The following is a 15,908-nucleotide window of genomic DNA, read 5'->3' as shown; positions in this document are numbered from 1 at the left end:
TGCATTACTCTAGCAGAGAACCCACTCAAGGGGCTCTGCCCGCTGCTTCTGACACCCTGTGGCACCTGCACACACATGGTTCACACACCCAGGCACATATGTATAAATAAATATTAAAAAGACTAGATCTGGTCAACATTAGGAGGGGATTATAAACTCTTGGAGAGCCCAAAAAAGGCCTCAGCTATTCAGTCTAACTTCTCATAGGAAGATAAGCTCCTAAAAAAGTGAACAACGATCACAGGCAGAGGCAGAGAGAACTGAACCTAAGACAAATCAATGTCAATAAACCACAACTAACCAAGTCCAGGACTGTGCATGGCAGGAAAAATGCCTCAAGCTGAAGGGTAGCCTGGGCTACACAGTGCGCTCTAGACCAGTCTGGGTGGTAGAATAAGGCCCTATCTCAAACCAAAACAGGAAATCAACCGAAACCCAAAACTAACAATAAAAACAAACAAACAAAAGACAGAACCAAAGGTTAGCAACTATCCAAAACACACAGCACTCCTGTAATGCCAGCACCAGGGGTGGGGCTGAGGGCTGGGGAGAGCTCAGAGGCAGGAGACGGCAAGCTGGAGATCAGCCTGGGCTCTGGCTTCAGTGAGACCTGGTCTTAAGAAACAAAAACAGTAGGTATCTAAATAATTTCCCTGATTTATCTTATACTCCCAGGAATCAGCTAAAACATAAAGAACAGTGAGATGATGTCTAATGTGGTTGCCTGGGTGTTTAATGTCCAACAGGTTCTGTTGGGAGCAAAGGCACTCACTGTCAGCTCAGAGGCAGAGAACGCTGCATTACTCTTTGCACAGGGAGACAAGGGAGCTCTACCATTTCTGCTGAACCACAGCAGTGAAGACTGGTGGCCGCAGTCCCGTTCATTCAAACCAGAACCTCCTCAGCACCCTCTTCATCCATCCTCCCGTCTTCCCACGTCCCGCTCCTCTCCCCTTCATGGCTATTATCAACCATCACGTTCTTCTAAACAACGCACGTAGGTCCTAGTGACACACACCTGTACCCTCAGCACTCAGGAGGCTGAGGCAGGACAGCCACAAATTCAAGGTCAGTAAAGGCTCTAACTCCCATCTCAGAAGAAAACCAACAAACAGTAATTTCACACCCCAGAGAAATGTTATCAATTCTTTTCTGTCAGCTTACAAAAGGCCTGCCATGGTGGTACACACCTTTAAAAGCAGGAGGATTTTCAGTTTAAGGCCAGCCTCTGCTACACAGGGAAGCCTCAAAACCTCAAAAACAAACAAAGCAAATCTCTCTCTCTCTCTCTCTCTCTCTCTCTCTCTCTCTCTCTCTCTCTCACACACACACACACACACACACACACACACACACACACACCCCAAACCCCACCCCCGCAAAAGGCCAGTAAAGTCTATGATTCAAGTGATAGAGCTCGTGGCTGGGGGGTGAGGGTGGGGGTTGTCCGCGGGCAGGCGTGGGCACAAATGTATAAAAGCTAGCTAAAAATGGAAGACATTGCACTTAGTTTTTTAGTGGCAACCTGTGATGACTTTGGATGTCCTGGACATAAAATACGATCTCAGCGTGTTCCCTAACTCAGAACCGCTGGACCAGCTGAGCAGTTAATTACTTAATACAAGAAGCACGGAAGCTCCTCTTCACCTTCCTCCCCCACTGGGATTAGCTCCTGCAGGCAGCAGCCCTCGGTACCTAATCCCTCAAGTGGGCATTGTGTGTCTAGTCCTTCTCTAAACCACCCCAACCCTGCCTCTGGTGTTAACTCTGTCCTTTAAAGAGTGCCATCCAATAACCTGAATTCTCTTCAGAGCATGTAAATTGGCCTTTTACTAAAGGTTTCAGTGGGAAAAAAACAAGGCTGGTTTTTAAACCAATTTGCTTTTCATTTTTAATATCTGTGGTGGGTAAGTATTGCATGTGCCTGAAGAAGAGGCCTCTGAAGCTGGAGTTACAGACAGCTGCAAGGAACTGAACACACCCAGGTCCTCTACAGAACAATACCCGATCTTATCAGCTGAGCACCTTTTACTAAATCCTAAATTGTGTGTGTGTGTGAAGGTCAGAGGACAACTTATGGGAGTCAGTTCTCGCCTCCCACCACACGGGCTCCCAGTCATGCAGCAGGCTTGGTGGCAGGTGCCTTTAACCGCTGAACCATCTTGCTGGCCCTATTAACCAACTGTTTTGAGGTCTGGCTTTCTATGACGGCATTGTAGAACAGGCAAGTGTGTTGGTTCCTTTGTAGTTGAAATAGACTGCAGGAGGTCACAGGTCAGGGCCTTTTTCTGTCCTGCTAGTTAGTAGTGAGCTGGCTACACAGCAGGGACATCCTCTCTCCTTCCTCTCTGAGGTGACCGGTGCACAGCGCACCCACAACCTACTCGGCTACCTTTCTGCCTGCTTTCACTGTCTGAAACTCACAGAGCTAGACCCAGGTTACTCTAAAAATCGAAAATTTTTACTGTTTAACCAGATTGCTACGATCGTTCCTAAGTAAACAGGGAAAAGAAACAGCATTTTAAAAAGATAATATTGACATGCCAAGTAACTACCTAAATTTATGTGAGCAAAGGTGACGGGCTGCCTAGAGAAGACCACAAAGAACTCCATCTAACCCAATTTCGTATCAGTAAGGATTCGGAAACAAGGCCACAGCACTCAAAACTTCTTACAGTATCTTGTGCTGGTCACTTTAAAAATCCTGGCTTATAGTCACACAAATTTTCAAGTAACAGCTCATTCCATTATACACTTCTTAAAATGTTCCTCACTTTCACAGAAAGATGTTCCCCTCAGTACTAAGAGGCTATCAAGTATCAAGGGCCCAGTGCTGAGAAAAGCTTTCCAAAATCCTAATGTTTGCTTAAGAGCTATTTACAATCATTCAGAGATACTGTTACAATTTTCCTCAGGACAACAAGCAGCCTTGTTTTTAACAATATGTCAGGGGCTGGAATTAGCAGCTAAGAGCACTGCTGCCCTTCCAGAGAAAACTGGGATTCAATTCTCAGCACCCAGAGAGCAGCTCACAACTGATTTGTGATTGCAGTCCCAGGGGATCCAATGCCCTCTTCTGGCCTCCATGGGCACTGCACGCAGGTGGTGCACAGACATTTAGACACTCACACATATAAAACAAATAAAAAAATTTTAAAAAGCTTAATATTCAACTCTGAGTTTGAATATTTATCAAGCATTCCTTTCTTTTCTTTTGTGTTTTGAGACATGTGTTTTTTTTCCCCCCTCGGTGTAACTAACAGCTCTAGCTGTCCTGGAGCTTAACTCTTTCCTGCCTGCACTTGGGAGGCAGAGACAGGCGGATTTCTGTGAGTTCGAGACCAGCCTGGGCTACAGAGTGAGTTCCAGGAAAGGCACAAAAGCTACACAGAGAAACCCTGTCTCGAAAAAACAAACAAACAAACAAACAAACAAACAAACAAACAAACAGAGGCATGAGCCACCAATGCCCAGGTTACCAGGCATTCTTTCAAGCCAAATTTTTCCTTTAAAAAGTGAGTGGTTCAGGGAACAGAAGAGGCTCAGCAGTTAAAAGCACTTGCTGCTCTTACAGAGGACCTATGTTCAATTCCCAACACCCAGGTGGCGGCTCACAACCAACCAGATACGACTCCAGTTACAGATGATTCGACCTCTTCTGACCTCTGAGGGCATTGCACACACAAACATGCAGGCAAAACCCCCCAAAAGCAAAAGAAAATCTAAACACAAGCGAATGGCTCAGCCTCTGAGCCTTGATCACTTTTCTTGGAGACAATCACTATGCTTTAGTGGGAAGCCAACGTGTTTCAAGCATTCTCCTATTGTCTTATTAAAAAGACCTGTGCACAGGGAGAGAATCAATTCATTCCTAAAACCTCAAGACATTTAGTTGGAACTTTTTTCTTTCCTTTAAACAGTCAGAGCAGTGAAGAACACACCAGACTCTAATCCGATTCCTTCCAAGGTGTCACAAGCTGTGTGCACTTGCCACTGGTCTTGCACCATGGAAACAGATGTCAATATACACTAGAAAGGGCAAGGGACATCCTTGCATTAGTAATATAATAAATAGCTTTGTTCTCGCAGACTCCCCATACACATCTACAAGATCTGCAGGGTTCCTAGGATCACACTCTGATAATCACTGAGCGAAACAATTCCTATGTAAAACTCCTCAAGTTTGGGGATGCACATGGCATCTCAGTCCTTTCAAAGCTGAAGCAGGAGGAGCCCGAGTGGGTAATACAGTAAGACCTTTTCTCCAAAGCAAAACAACAGCTCCAAAAACAATTCACAAGCCACTGTTCGTTCATTCATGCCTTTTTATTTAAGATAATGCTAGAGAATAGGCACTCTATCTAAAGAACGAGTATTACATGAGTATGTCCTACGATTTGCAAAATGTCTACAAATGAGACTTGACTTAATCCTCAAGTGCATCATCTACGTGTCATCTTGCCCAGGGAAAGCCTCAGAGAGGAAAGGCCATGCTTCCCCAAGGCACCAGAGCAGTGCAGAGATTAGAGACACTCATGCTCTTACCCTCTCTATTGTATTTTAAAACCGTAGAGCTGAACATTTGAAATCTCAGCCAATCTTAGCCATATAAATGTTGTGTAGTATCTCCAAATAAGAGAAATTCTGAGTGTGAAAACTAATAATAGTACACATATATCTTGTCCTGATCCCTTTTTATCTGTACAGTATAAAATTTAAGGTTTCCACAGATGTCAGAGTTGTATTACTGAGAAGTCAATTCATTACCTAAAAATCACAGATGGTTATATCTGTAACACATAATGTACTATTAGCACGCATGACCACCGTACCTTAAAACACAGGGTGATGAATTGTATGGAGTACACAGGCTATCTGCTGTCTCAAATTACTAATTGAATGAAAGTGGTTTGTACTTATAATATTCTTTTTTTTTTTTTTAAACTGAAACCTCTAGTTTCATTAACTTGGATTTACTACAGACTGACTCTGAGGGGCTGGGGATGGAGCGCTGTAGTCCTCTGTCCAACACACGGAAAGCCCTAGGTTAGAGTCCTCCACATTCAAACACCTACGATGACGGCTACGAACAACACTCTAATGTGAGGATAAACTTCAGAAGACAGGCATTTGGAGCCCACCTGTAGCTACCACTTCCGGCCTCTCCCCAAGTCCACCTGACACTCTACTACGCAGACAGAACACTGCTTTCCTTTTTTTTCTGATCACACAAGGCAAAGAGGAAAACCACAGGAGGAAGACATAGCCCACCAGTGAGGCAATCAATTGCCTTTCCATTTTCAAAATAGTTATGGTTTAAGTAAAGGAAGACATGCGCAGAGACACAGTCTCCCGTAGCCCAGGCTGGACTGGCACTTGCTGTGTAGCAAAGGCTGACAGAAGGATTGCCCTTCCTGTACCTCCTCAAATGCTGGGATTACAGATACAGACCACCACACACAGGTGGGGACAGGGGAGGGGGGAGATGACATTTTATAAACATCCAGTTGCTGAGATAAATTTTAGATCCTGTACTTCAAACTGCTTTCACTCTGCGCTGCTTGTAACAGGCGCCTGCCTCTTCCTCCAACATCTCCAATAGGCTTTATCAATCTGCATCCTCAATCTGCATCCTCAACCCTTGGTACAGTTCCCCTAGCAAGTTCCCTCCTCAAGTCCCGATCTAGTTTAGACAGAATAGTTTCACTGCTATAAAGCAGCACAGCTATAAAGATATGAAACAGTATTTAACAACCAGAGCCTTAGGAACCAGTTCAATATGTAAAAACTCAAACTCAGGCTGTAGTTAGAGAATGATACTCTTAATCTAGAAATGAGTGTTTCTACTATTCAGGTATCTTGAATGTAACCAACTTTAATATTATCCCTCTGTATAATAAAAAACAAGATGGAAATTTTGTAATTCCTGTTGCAAATATTTTTAGAGAATTTAAATGTAATTTTAAAACCTTATACCCCTAAAGTTTCATGTCTTTCTTTTAGAGTTTTAGGGCTCTCTGGAAATGTAATCAACTGCTGTGTACCCTCAATTTGAACATTAGGAGTAAGCACAGCACTGTTTATGAAGTGTGGGGAAAATAAGTAACATTCTTTGTCTTCATGAATTTTAAAATTGTACTATTTTCAGGTGGCAAAAAATTCCTGATTAACTTTTTACAAAACAGAAACTCTATTGCTAAAGGGATTGATCTTCGAATCCAGTCAAGTTGGTTCAAACAAACGACAACAGATTATAAAGCAAGTCAAACTTTTACTCTAAATGGTCAGTTCCTTCTAGTCTCTCTTTCTTAGTTATGCGTACCTGAGTATATGTGTGTGAATGCACATGCATGTGGGCATCTGAGGAGGCCAGAAGGAAGGTGGCTAGAGTCCCCCACCCCCACAGGTGCTTGGGAATCGAATTCAGGTCCTCTGCAAAAGCAGCAAGCACTCTTAACCCCTGAGCCATCTCCAGCCCTTCATATTCTATTCTATGTAGCTACTGTTTCCACTGTATCCTTGAGATTTCTAAAGAACTAATTTCAAGACTTCAGTCCTCAACTGGTAATCAGAACCTTTCAACACTCCTGCAAAACATCTCCAAGTACTGAAAAGATTAGTTTCAGTACAAGAGCCACACAATGCTGCTTACACACACAGCACAATAAAAATTTTGTCTAGTGTTACAATGCATCAAGCCATCGCTTAAGACATTGTTCTTGTTCAAGAGAGTTCAGTTTGGAAAGACAAAACAGTACAAGCTTTGGCCTAATCTATGTGACTAAAGGGTCCACAAAAATGAGAAAAAACAAAAAACAAATATAGAAACAAAACAATACATACCCTTCACATAAGAACTAAACCAAACCCAAATACACAAAGTATATTTAGTTACAACTTTAAAAAGCCCTAGACAGTTGAAGTGTAATTATTTTTTTTCAGTGAGGGATTGGATCCAGCAACTTGGAAAACAGAGGCAAACACTTACCACTGAGCCACATCCCCAGTCAGAAAGATGAATTTTTATGGACTCTACAGAGACGATATGACATCATTGCTCTAGAGAAATAGTCTTTGACTACTTAAAGCATAAACACTAAATGAACATAATAGCAGTTCAAATCTAAATACTACAGATCGACATCTATCTACCCCTTAAAATTTATTTCCTGGGAACGACACATGTAAATCACTAAGATCTCCCTGACATTCAATAATAAAATGCCAAATATAAACTACACTTTGGGGGTGGGAGAGGTAAAATCAGTTAAGTTCTCTCAGATCTAATTTTACAGGTTAATTTCATTCAAGAACTATTTATCAAGTACCTTAACAAAAAGCAAAGAAAGCTGAACATGAGTCCAATCTTAGACTTTACACTTAAAACAGCATGTACAACCAGTTACATGTAATCAACTTCTGCATAGGCATAAGTCTTCCAAAGATCTTCATAAAAGTAGATCAAGTTATTTATGTATTTACTTATACACAGGGTTTCATTAGTGCAGGCTAGTCTTTAATTTATGGCAATCTTCCTGCCTCAATCTCTTAACTGCTGGGATTATAGTTGCAAGAATACCATGCTCGGCACCACTTTAAAACACACACACACACACACACCAACAACCTGACAGCCCTTACAGGCTCTTTGGTGGGAGGACTCTCTTTCTTTCTATAGGTCAAAAGAAAATAGTGGAATCATTATAAATGAACAATGATAAAATGATGATCAATTTGTACAGAGTGAGACCAAAAAAAATACAAAAGCAATTCTTTTTGAAAAGTTACACTGTTCTCTTTGGTCTCTTTGGATTTTCCATTAATCTCTAAATTTAAGCCCCAAACATCACTAGGGCCCAGGTAAAAATGCTAGGATTAAGAATACAACAGAATTCCTATCCTCATGGTGTCTTCATTTAATTCCACTTAACTTCCACCGAGAATCTATGTAAACAGTAACATGCTGGTCATCTGAGGCATACAAAAGAAACAGATCCCGTCCTTGGCCTTTACAATGGAGGGGACTAGATAAAGATACACAACAGTCACAGAAGTTCGGAAGTGATACAAGCCGCGGAAAGGAAGAGGGATAAGTTGGACAGAAAAAGGGGAAAGACACAGGCATCCTTTCTGTGCTCTGGACCGTAGACTAAAAATTAAGCTGGCTTAGCACTGGGCCCTTCAGCTGTTATTAAAACCCAAATAGCTACACGTTCTTCAGCAGTTCACTTTGTGGCTTCCACAGATAAGGTTCTTCAACTACTGTGAATGTCAACCAGAAAGTACAAGGGAATATAATGTACTATAGAGATTAAAAGTATGGATGAGCTCAAACAAGACTGTCATTAGGGATTCTGTGTCTTTAAGTAAAATTGTTTCCTCCCCAGAGTATTAACTTCTTCTAAACCCAAACCTGGGGATGACACTACCTACGTGATTATTCCACACCATTTAGCTAACCAAGGCACTCTACCTTGGAGAGGAGAGAGTAATTGGACTAGCAATCTTTGCAAGATGTCACTCACCACTGCAATGTCACATTTCTTCCTGTGGGTTCTTTTATGAATAGACCACTGCCTTACGAGTCAGCAGACTCAGGTAACTGGTTATCTTATCTATTGTAGGCCTCAGTTTCCTCCTCCATAAAATGACAGGGTGGGACCAGATGATTTAAACAGTCCCTTTCCGGCCCTTAAAAAGTACCAGGACTCTATTAGGACTTAATACATAGATTCCAAGTTAGCTTTTAAGAATGATGAGCTTTAAATGAAGAGAATTTCCCCATTCAATTAAGTTACTTCTTGCTAAGATAAATTCCTGGTAGGCAAGTCTCAACAACGTTCTAATTATACAAAAGAAAACTGCAAAAAAAAAAAAAAAATGAATTTACAAGTTAGAAGCACTCGGTATATGTTAATACACACTGTCAGCAAAGCAAACATTCAGACGAGGCTCAATTAATTTAAAAATATTAAAAGTCCAGCCTTCGCTGTAATGTCAACTTTTAACTCCGTAAAAATGTGATTTCCTATTCCTGTCATGTCAGGAGTCACAGGGCCAAAAATGTCTTTCTAAAGTACTGGAGGGTGGGAGGAGGCAAGCGAAAAGGAAAGTAAGCCCATCCGCTCAAACTTTGAGGGGAAGATCTTTCTCCCCAAAGGTATCTTCCCCCTCCACCCCAAGGAAAATCCGGAGGGCTCAGTTCCCTCGGAGCAGTTTCAAAGAAAATTCATGGCGCTGATAAGTCAGTTTCAGAATCAGACATATTGAGAGGGTGGGGGAAAAAAAAAAGGAGAAGAGAACAAACTTCCTAGATTTTTTTCTCTCTCTGCAAGAGAAAAAGGAGATTTCCTCTTGCTGACGAAGGGAAAGGCCCCTTTAACATTTTTTTTTTCTCTCTCTCTCCTCTTTCTGCACGGTTGGCGGCGGCCAGACTAGGTGGGGCTCGCTCCGTTTGCCTTCTTCCTCCGGCCACTTCCCGCAACAAACGAAGCCAGCCAGCCGCGATCCGGGCAAACTTTTTCCCCCCGTCAGGCTCGATCCGGCGGGGCGCCGGGGAGTGGTCCCTCTCCCCCCCAACCCCGCTCAAGGCTCCTCCGCCGCCGGGCCCCGGGAGCTGGGAGCAAACCCCCGGGGTGTCCCGCAAAGGACAACTTTTCTGGTTTCCGCTCTAACTTCCCACCCACCCCGCGGCGGCGGGGCGAGCGGGGCCGCGGCGGGGCAGGGCTGCGGGGCCGCGGGCGGACGGGCGAGCGGGCGAGCGCGGGTGGGGGTTCCTCGGGCGCTCACTTCCTCCGCCATATTTCAGACATTTGACCCCTTCCGCAAAAGCGCGCCGCCCGCTCCCCGCCGCGGCTTGGAGCTTCCTCCACGGGCCGCTCCGAGGCGGCGCGCCCGCGGAACCGAGGGGGACGCGGTGGGGTGGGGTGGCGGCGGCGGCGGCGGTGGCGGGGACCCCCGCAGCCACCTGCCGCGCGCCCGGGCCACCATCGCCGCCGTGGGAGCTCCCCCCCCCGGCTCGCACACACACACGCACGCACACACACACGGCGCACACGCACACCGCCCGGCCGCCCCGCCCGGCCCCGCGCCGCACCCCACCGCTCCCCTCCAGCCGGCGCCCGTCCTCCCCCGCCCCTGCCCCCGCCAGCCTCGCCAGCCACGCACGCGCCCGCCCGCCCGCCCGCCCCGCTCCGCTCCGCCAACCTCTCGCGCTGTCACCGGGTCCCCGCCGTCGCCGCCGTCGCCCCGCGTTCCCTTCGGGTCGCTTGCTCCCGGCGCCACGGCGGTCTCTGCCGCCGCCGCCACCGCCGCCGCTGCCTCCGCCTCCGCCGCTGCCGCTGCCGCTGCCGCCGCCGCCGCCGCTCAGGCTGCTTTCCACGCCTGACTCTGGGCGAGGTTTGGCGGTGTCGCCTTGACGTCAGGCGTTCAGCCTCGCTCTCGCTTCCGCCCGCGGGCGGGGCGCGCAAGGAGCGCAGCCCGGGAAGGGGGCGGGGCAGAGGGCGGGGCCTGGCCGGAGGGGGCGGGGCCTCGCCCTCGCCTAAGGCCTCGCCCGGCCTCTGGCCCGGCCCGGCTGAGCTGGAACCGTGGTCCTTCCCCATCCCCGGTTCACTGTCTGCGTCCCCGGGGTGCTCCGATCCGCTTCGCCTCCGCCCGCCTGCTGGCTGTCCGACAGAATCGGGAGTCGGTCCCCAGCGGAGCGTCTTCCCCTCTCGGCCCCAGCGGATAACGGGGAGCTCGGGGCTTAGAAACCCCCTGAAAGCCTCCTTCGCGGGGCCTCCCTCCCAAGTGCACACTGGAATTCAGTCGCCAACGCCCCCCGCCCCCCAGGCCGTCGGTGTTCGCGTGGTCCTTTGTGCTGCGGGGAAGTAGCTGGAGAAGTAACGGAGAGAAGCGGTCCCCACTCTCAGAGCGCAGTGGAAGACCCTGGCGAGGGCAGCTTCTCATTTTTCTATTGGCCTTGCTTTTGGGTTTGACGAGTATTTCAGCCTGCCGTGTGTGTCTTAACCAGGGCGAGCCGTCCAGATTACCCTGCCAGACGCAGTTCACAAATGGATGGTTCCCAAGCATGCTTAGACCCTGTACCTAAATGAACACTGTTTATGAGAATTAAGAGGCGTGGTTCATGGCAGTGCACTCCTGGGACAGTATAGATTACTCATAGGTGTGAAGTCTATAATGTGACTCCTCCGGAAAGCACTGTCCAGAAATGTCCTGTTCCAAAGAGCACAAGAATTCACATAGACTTAGATCATTAGAATATTTTCACACCACCACCTTTAATATTAGAACCAGCCCTATCGGAAGCTTTGTTTTGGAGAGTTTGTTTCTATTCTTTGTTTTCCCCTCATTTTGTAGTCCTGGCTGGCCTGAACTTGCTATGTAGACCATGTTGGCTTTGAACTCATGGAGATACAGCTGCCTCTACCTCTGGAGCGCTGGGATGAAAGGCACGAGCCACCGAGGCCAGCTACTGAAAAGGTTTTGATGGGCAAAAAAGACTTAGAGAGGAAAACACGGAGGATGGTAGGCAATTTAGCTGGGCACTGTACAAATCATTCTGGAAATGTATGAACTCCGGAAGAGAAGTGGAGAGCGTAATTTCACTCTTTTAAGAAGTGACAGCTAAATTAATCTGGCTTAAGTGAGTGGGCATGAACGAGTTGTAACTGGGCCTCAGGACACAGGTCTGTGAGAGCTTCACTTTTCTGCAGGCTGAGCAGGAGGAGGTTCATTGCAATTTCTAGGGTGGCTGAGGCCACAGAATAAGTTAAAACCAACCTAGAGAGCTTTGTGAGCCTCTCAAAATAAAAAGTAAAGGAAATAAAAAAAAAAAAGGTAGGGATATAGCTCAATGGTCCAGGGCTTGCCCAGCATGTGTGTGAGTGTAGTAAGTCAGCTCTTTAGTACAACAAAAAGGAGAAACATTATAATTAACGTGTGTGTGTGTGTGCTTATGCACACCTGTGTGGGCACAGAGAAGCCACAGTTCAACACCAATTAGTCTTTTATCACGTTCTGTTTTATTTTTGTGAGACAGGATCTCTCACTGAACCTCAATTAGGCTCCAGTGACTGGCCAAGAAGCTCCCAGGATCCCCCTGGCTCCATCCCCCAGTGCTGGGATTACAGGCATGGGCCACCGCTCTGGATTCTTCTGTGACTGCCGGGGACGGAGCTGAGGTTCTCATGCCCGCGTAGCGGTGGGTGTTTCCTAGGTGTTCTACCGTGTATATTACTTAAGTAAGCACGCCACCTATTTCAATAATTGTTATTTTCTCAGAACATTTTTTTAATGGAAGTTTCAAAGGCAAATTTCAGAGCAGTCGATTGGAATTGTCATCAATTATGAATGCATAAATTGCAAATTCAATTTTGCTATCTTATCAATTATTGAATGAAAATTCGACAAGTCTGAAAGCCTGAAATTTTGAGCAAGAGTACTGAATAAACTTTTTTTTTTTTTTTTGCTTTGTTTTTAAACTCTTTGATATTTGGCCTTTTTTTCCCCCTTTTCATTCAGAAAGCGAGTTGTAGTACAGTTTGTAGAATTGCTTATTTTAAAGTACTTCTATCGTCTCACTTGGCTGATCATCAGTGCATCTTGGTTGACACTGGGATTGGTGTGTAGAGAACGGCCGAGCTCTGTATCTTGTCGCCCTGGATTCACGTTTGAATTTGAACCCCTTGCCCTATTTTCCTGCCAGACCAGAATGTCTTCCGCTGGCAACTCCACTAACCCCGCGTGCAAACTGAGCTCATTACCATTGTCACCAAACCAGTTTGGTCCCCTTTTCCTGGGCTGATTGGGCCACCATCTTCCAGCCTGTCACCCTTCCCTGCCTTCTCTTGAATAATAATCCATCAGCTGGCGCATCTGTTAGCAGCAGTTGGACAAGATCGTCCAGGCTCCCCTGGTCTGTTTCAACTAAGCCCACGCTTGTTTATGTTGACACAACTTGGCTCCCATGGACGGATGTTTGCAGCCTAGTAGCTTCCAGCGGCCTACTGTGACCCATTTTACACATTGTTGCCAGATAAATTATCTTAAAGCAGACTCAGTAAGTCCCTCCCTTCCTGAAGAAGCCTTCAATCCCTCTCCTCTGCAAACAACAAAGTTATGTCACACTTTCCCTTTTCACTTAAAACTTCTCATGGACTTTCCATCTTGTTCAGATGGGTTACTTTCTTCCCGCCCTTCCTCTGGGTAGAGGTGATTTCCAGTGTTTGGAATGCCCCTGCCCATCCCATCTCATTTCTCAAGGCCCATCTATTTTCTCTCAGAAATAATTCCCCCCACCCTGCTGTGTCAACCTAATGGTGTGTTTCTTTCTCTTTTGAATCCCACAATGCAGTACTGCTTTCCTTCTGTCAGCTGTGACTTTCCCTCTAAACGGGGTTTGCACACTTTTTCTGCCAAGGACCAGGTAGTGAACATCTTAAGTCTTTGGCACAGAGGGTCTGTGTTGTAGCTGCTGAAGTGAGCGGCTACTCATTTCTGCAACAATAACACAAAAGTAGCCATAAGTAATGCAAAGGGGGCCAGCAAGATGACTCACTACTTACTTACAAGTGTTTGTGGTCAAACTTGATAACCCAGGCCCCGCATGGTAGAAGGAGAGAACTGATTCCTACAATTGACCCTTTGACCTCCCCACTCACAGCACAACACACACACACACACACACACACACACACACACACACACACACACGTTAATGTAAAAGAAACTACAAAGAATGGATGTAATTGTACTTCCATACAACTTGACTCATGGATAGGGGCTGGAGAGATGGTTCAGCCTTTAAAAGAGATTTTTTTTTTTGCTCTTGTAGAGGACCCAGGTTCAATTCCCAGCATCCACCTGGTGGCTCACAACCATCTATAACTCCAGTTCCAGGTCGGAAGCCCCTCTTCTCACTTCCACAGACAATAGGCAAGCATGTAGTGCACATGTGTACATTCAGGCAAGACATTCATACACATAAACTAAATAAAAAAACAAAAAAACAGCAACAACAGAAAAAAACCAACAAAACCCAAAACTTTACTCATTGACTTTAGAATGTGCCTTTCATGTAATTTTTATCTGTCACAAAGTGATTTTTTTTTTTTTTTTTTTTTTTTTTTGGTTTTTCGAGACAGGGTTTCTCTGTGTAGCTCTGGCTGTCCTGGAACTCACTCTGTAGACCAGGCTGGCCTCGAACTCATAGAGACCCGCCCGTCTCTGCCTCCCAAGTGCTGGGATTAAAGGCGTGCGCCACCACCGCTAGTCTGTTATGTTGCTTTTTAACACTGCTGAGCTCTGTGCTGAGCCAAAGTCATGGACATGACACTCACGTAAGTAGCCCTTGTTCTTAAAAGGGGCCCATGGCTGCTTGAATGTTGTCATCCTACCATGTTGACATTTAAAAGTTTCTGTTTATTTATTCATTGATTTCCATATTCATTTTTCATTTTGTACTGACTCAAAAGTTATGGAGCCGATCCTGCGTGTGACAGTCAAATATAATACCTAGCCCAAGATGCATATTTCTTACTTTGTCACTGTCGGCACTGGCGTGATGCTAACCACATAACGGGGCTTTCAAGATACATTTGCTGGCACATCCTGTTTCTAAAGTAGTGTGGAACAGGAGCAGACTCGAGAGTCGGTTCAGCGCCACGGTTTTTGTGAGTGGAGTGGTCCTGGGTAAATTCTGTAACCACGAGGTGACTTTTCTCTTCTACCAGGTGACCGAGGGATGACAGCATCCGCCTTACAGAGATAGGGGGTAGAAAGTAGCCAGGCCTCAGCCCCCCCTTCTCCCCAAGCAGAAGCTTAAAGCTAGTTTTTCCTCTTTCAGGAAGAGTAAATTACCAGACTACTCACCGACCGCCATTGCAAAGTTGAACCTGACACACTACTTCTAATCTTCTATGCTTTTTGCTTCCTTAAAATTTTACTTTTACATCTATACTTACTTTAGTCTAGATGTTACTTTCATCTCAAAGCACAGGAAAGTATAAGAGAATAGATTATTATTATTATTATTATTATTATTATTATTATTATTGACAAAGTCTTGCTATGCAGCTCAGGCTGGCCTTGAACTCACAGTATCCCTACTAGCTTTAGCCTCCCAAGTGCTGGGATGACAGACATGTGTCACCACACCTGGCTCATTTAAATAGGTTTAAAAATAAGAGCTTTCAGCTAAATGTGGTCCACGCCAGAGCTCCAGGCTGAGGCAGAAGGATATTGAGTTCTGGAGCTATATAGCAAGATCCTGACTCTAAAATGGGAAAGAACATGAAAGCCCTAAATGTATTATTTTTCTTATCAGTTAACGATTATCAGCCTAAACAAGGCTCATTCTGTGTAGCTTCCAGCCAAGCTTGTCAGGAGCACTAACCTGTATTATTATGTTATTTCATTCACAAATGTAAGTACTGAAAAGTGAGCCTTGAAAGGCAATGTGTTGTTGGCTGTTCTTTTAGTGTGTGTGTGTGTGTGTGTGTGTATGTCAATATGAGTATATATATATATGTGTGTATACACACACACATGCACACACATATATGGTTCTGCACCTTTCCTTTGCAACTACCTTCCACGGCAGGAGTTGGAGGTTGAGAAGGTTAAGACCACTTATTGGATGCAAAAGTGAAAAAAAAAATCGTGTCTTAAGTTCCCAGTTAGTTTCCCACAATGTTCTTGGTCAAAGATTGCATTCCAAAGTCTACATGGCTATTTTATAAAGTCTGTCGTAATCAAGTAATTAGCCAGGAGACCAGGTAAGGGCATCGGAGGCTCTGCCACTGTGGGGAAACATCTCAGAACTTGCAGTCTCCTAGGATACTTTGTGTACCTCTAAGATTTCTGTTTGGGGGGAACCCTGTACTCATAGGAAAGAAAAATGAAGCTTG

The 15,908-nt window shown here is 45.5% G+C and overlaps 1 protein-coding gene across 1 annotated transcript in view; it reads right to left on the bottom strand.

Moving 5' to 3' along the window:
- The window catches only part of Rap1b (RAP1B, member of RAS oncogene family), a 34,658-nt gene extending 24,311 nt beyond the window's left edge, over nt 1-10,347 (bottom strand). The window contains exon 1 of the mRNA XM_076554193.1: nt 10,207-10,347. The gene's annotated coding sequence lies outside the window, so the exon portion shown is untranslated. The remainder of the gene's footprint in view (nt 1-10,206) is intronic.
- Nucleotides 10,348-15,908: the final 5,561 nt, after the last annotated feature.

Source organism: Peromyscus maniculatus, chromosome 18 (assembly GCF_049852395.1).
Source record: "Peromyscus maniculatus bairdii isolate BWxNUB_F1_BW_parent chromosome 18, HU_Pman_BW_mat_3.1, whole genome shotgun sequence".
NCBI classification, from domain to species: domain Eukaryota; kingdom Metazoa; phylum Chordata; class Mammalia; order Rodentia; family Cricetidae; genus Peromyscus; species Peromyscus maniculatus.
This window is presented reverse-complemented; position numbering and strand designations above follow the sequence as displayed.